The sequence below is a fragment of the Bombina bombina genome, chromosome 4, assembly GCF_027579735.1.
Source record: "Bombina bombina isolate aBomBom1 chromosome 4, aBomBom1.pri, whole genome shotgun sequence".
NCBI lineage: Eukaryota > Metazoa > Chordata > Amphibia > Anura > Bombinatoridae > Bombina > Bombina bombina.
Window position 1 is genome coordinate 580,941,345 of NC_069502.1, and position 5,219 is coordinate 580,946,563.

Sequence of the window (5,219 nt, forward strand, 5' to 3'; positions counted from 1 at the left end):
AATTTACATCTACACCATGGTCCAGCAGGCATAAATAATAAACACAATACTGTCCCTGCATCATGTCTCACAGTCGTGTTTCACATTTTCAAATCTGAAGAGATTCTCTCATTATTTTAATTTTGTTTCTGTGTTCAAATTTTCCTTTTTTTGCATATGTTAGAGTTGACTTTATTATAGAGGGTTTTTTTTTCATTTTGATTAGTTTCATCTGTTGATCTATGTAAAAAAGGAAGATATTTTACCTCAAAATGTCTTAAATACACAGGTGTACAAACCTGAATGATCGGATGACACCGATGGCACACGGGAGAGCCAAAACACCTAAACAGAGGATACAAGTCTCTCCAAAGCTGAACAAAGTAGCCAAGCAAAGAGCTACTAATTAGCTACTTCTTAATTAAATACATTTCTTAAATTTTAAATATTTACCCATCATAGAGCGAGTGCACCAAAACTCTTATTTTTTGTCATCAATACATTGTCGAAAGGGAATTTTAATTCATTCTACTTTGATCTCTCAACTTATGTATTAGTAATTTATCTAACAAAATATTATGTTAAGATTTAAAACCTGGTTAATTTTCTTAACAATCTCTCCAGGAATAACTTTTGAACTTCTATTTTTGTGCTCAGTTTGTTATTGTTTAAACTCATTTTAGAGATGCGATAACTGTTCTGTTTCTGTTCAACAATGAGCCATTCAAATGGCCCCAGGGTTTTCCTACTGAACCAGTATTAAGAGAAAACAACTCATATAAATATCCTGACTTTTTTTTGTAATTATATGAGACTGACTGAATTTTATTTGTGCCCCTTAAAAGAAGAAATCTGCCCTGCTTGTCTCATAACACTTCTGTTTCTGCAAAACTGAGTGAATGATTAACTTATATGGAGATCGTTCTACAATAATAAATTGGAAACAACAGCTTTCAATATTTAGGTAACAGATTTCTAACAAGACCTTATCTAGCACCAGATTTTTTTTAAATTCACTTTTACACTGACTGACACACACAGGAAGAATTTACTTGACTCTCTAAAAATAGGACTGAACTTGAAATTCCTGGCAAGTGGTAAGATGCCTCATTTAAAATCTCATGTATCCCTCTCAAATGAAAAATCCTGCAGGGGAGAGTTAATGTGACAGGGCAGGGCCAGCACCAATGGCATTTTTTTAAGCACATTCACATCAAATTACAATGACTTCAGCTTGCTTTACTTTGCATTCACTTCTAGTTTCAGTCATGGCTTTTTATCGTTACAATCAGTACAATATTATACACATTTAGGGCCAGATTACAATTGAAGCAGTATTTAAAGCTCACGATTACGCACTAACTCTGCTAGAAGTAAACTTTCTGCACGCGTCAGGTAGAGCTTGTATTACAAGTTGAAAGTAAACCGTTTTCGCTTGCGTGCTAATCCGATGTGCCTAAAAATCTGAACATAGAATATCGAGTGTGTGTTAATGTATTCCCCCATAGAAGTCAATAGAGCAATAAAGTGTGAAAAACCGAACACCCTACTCACGCACAAACCTGATCGCATATTCTCAATTGCCCTAATCCAACATGAAAATATTACATTTTCATATTCCAATATATATATATATATATATATATATATATATATATATATATACATGATTACATATAGGTATAAATATATACAGATATATATAGAAATAAAAATACGTGGAATATATTCTGCTATGTGCAGAACATAGGAATGTGAAATATTCACAGTAAATACACAGTATAACACTTTATTAAATCTGAATATCGCATAAATATGATTTTAAAAGTTTTCATCTACTTGACAGCAAAGGGCTCCAATGCACTTATATATGTCTATGTATGTATACATATGTATTTATGTGTTTATATGTGTATATATGTATATAAATACATATGTACACCCATATATATATATATATATAAATACATATCCAGCTTTAGACATATATATAAATACATACATATCTATCTTTAGACATATATATATATATATATATATATATATATAGTATATATATATATCTATATGTGTGTGTGTGTGTGTGTGTATATCTCTATGCTAAATCCCTTTGCCTGCCTTTATTTTTCTAAGACCTGAGACCTCATTTCTATCAGCCCTTAGAACGTTTGAGTGCAATATTTAAAAAAAAACAAAAAAAAAACATTTTATTAGATGATGTTATTATGAGTGTAACTTGTACTTTGTAATGTATTTTTTAAGTGTTTTGTGACACTTTTTTGTTTTGCAAAACAGTTTACCAGAGCTCTGAGGACACGGTAATGATTATAGTGTAAATCGAGATTGTGCTTTATGCTTTTCTATTTTTTTTATTCTTTACTGTAATAAAAGTTAACTTTTATTGTTAATGTGCACACAATAATTATAATTCTAGAAGAAATGGGAGTTGTAAACCAGAGGCGCAATCTGTACTAAAAGACTATAAAAAAAAAACAACATAAAATATCAAAGAATAAAACACATATAAAAGTTCAGTCAGTTTTGTAACAGAACTGCAAAAAAAAGAACCATGCTATCTAATCTAGTAGAGATATAGAGCAATACAATAATAAGCTAAACAATAATATGTTAGATAATATAAAGTTAGACTGAGATACTTCTCTTAAGGACATATGACGGAAATTTTCCGTCATAAAACAATTGAGCAAACTGAAAGCTGTGTCCTTAAAGGGTTAAAAACAAATTAAAAAAAATATAAAATAGTATATATGGGAAAATGAAAAGATAATTATATAGCAAAGCTCAAGTGCAATAAAGTGCAAATATTTGTAAAAAGTTCATAAATAAGAACAATAGTCCGGATCCCTAAGGAAGCTTACACGCCTTAACCTCAATCCTATGAGGTAAGTGCCGCACAGTGTATGGAGAGTCCCTCAGGGACACAATAGAAAGTGATGCCAGTTAATCGTAGTGAGTCCAGTCCTGGAATCCAATAGTGGGGGTGTGACATGTAAAATAAAATAGAGCAAAAAATAGTGCAACACTGTATAATAATATTCACAAATGCTTTATTTCATAATCAGTTGCTCACACTTTATAACCTCAATGACATATGAGGTAATCAATATGCATAAAAACACTTCCTAGTCAGTCTAGCCCAAAATAGTCTCAGAGTCCAGGAGAAATATTAGAAAACTTATTGAATCCTGACGCGTTTCGAAGGAATTTAGACTTATCTCCTTCTTCCTCAGAGGATATTACCTCATAGGATTGAGGTTAAGGCGTGTAAGTAGGCTTCCTTAGGGATCCGGACTATTGTTATTATTTATTAACTTTTTACAAACATTTGCACTTTATTGCACTTGAGCTTTGCTATATGATTAACTTTTTCAGTTTCCCATATATACTATTTCATATTATTTTTAATTTGTTTTTAATTGAAGTATCTAAGTCTTACTTTATATTATCTAACATATTATTGTTTAGCTTATTATTGTATTGCTCTATATCTCTACTAGATTAGATAGCATGGTTCTTTTTTTGAAGTTCTGTTACAAAACTGACTGAACTTTTATATGTGTTTTATTCGTTGATATTTTTATAAGAAGATTTTTATCTACTGAAATTCATTTGAATATTTGAATGCTATATATTTTTAATGTTTTTTTTTATGGTCTTTAAGTACAGATTGTGCCTCTGGTTTACAACTCCCCTTTCTTCTATATTTGTTTTTCATTGAGAATAGGTATATAGGGTTCCTATTTTCCTTGGCAGGTAAACCTGGGCAGCATCTTGTCTTACTAGTGCTCTAGAACAGGGATCGCCAACCTTTCAGACCTCAGGGACCACTAAACTCACAATTTTGAATCCCATGGACCACTAACAGGTACAAACCTCTATAATGTATATACAGTATATACATATACACACACATACTGTACATAACTAGTATAACCGTAGCTAAGTTTACATTAGTATATATTTACACTCTGTCACCACATCTCTCCCGAGGATGGAGCAGCCCTCAACTTTACTGGTATTCAAGAGAACGGTAGAGGAGGAGATGGAAGTTAGTAAGTGATCATGTTTAAAGTGTATATTAGTAATTAAACAAAAGCTTGGGTGCTTTTCTGTATGTTTTTGCATTGTTTGGGAGTATCTGTGACTTTGAAAATGTGCTAAATTGCTGCTATGTACCACCCAACCTTGGTGCCTGTGTAGTTTGACTTCTGCTGCATTCACACACTCCTTACTATGGGCAGCTTGTGGGTGACAGCAAAGTCCTTTAAATTACGTCATCCAAGATGGCGTCCCTTCAATTCCGATTGGCTGATAGAATCAGCCAATAGGATTGACCTTGCATTCTATTGGCTGATTGGAACAGCCAATAGAATGCAAGGCCAATCCTATTGGCTGATTGGATCAGCCAATCGGATTGAACTTCAATCCGATTGGCTGATTGCATCAGCCAATAGGATTTTTCCTACCTTAATTCCGATTGGCTGATAGAATTCTATCAGCCAATCGGAATTGAAGGGACGCCATCTTGGATGACATCATTTAAAGGAACCTTCATTCTTCGTTAGGACGTCGTAAGAAGAGGATAATCCGCGCCGGATATCTTCAAGAAGGAGCCGCTCCTCGTCGGATGGAAGAAGACAGAAGATGCCACTTGGATGAAGACTTCTGCCAATCTGGAGGACCTCTTCTGCCCGGATTCGATGAAGACTTCTGCCCGGCTGGGTGAAGACGGCTCAAGGTAGGGTGATCTTCAAGGGGTTAGTGTTAGGATTTTTTAAGGAGGGATTGGGTGGGTTTTAGAGTAAGGTTGGGTGTGTGGGTGGTGGGTTTTAATGTTGGGGGGGTTGTATTTCTTTTTTTACAGGTAAAAGAGCTGATTACTTTGGGGCAATACCCCACAAAAAGCCCTTTTAAGGGCTATTTGTAATTTAGTATAGGGTAGGGAATTTTATTATTTTGGGGGGCTTTTTTATTTTATTAGGGGGCTTAGATTAGGTGTAATTAGTTTAAACTTCTTGTAATTTTTTTTGTTTTCTGTAATTTAGTGTTTTTTTTTGTACTTTAGTTTATTTTATTTTATTGTATTTAATGTTAGGTAATTGTAGTTAATTAATTTAGTTTATTTAATGATAGTGTAGTGTTAGGTGTAATTGTAACTTAGGTTAGGATTTATTTTACAGGTAAATTTCTATTTATTTTAACTAGGTAGCTATTAAATA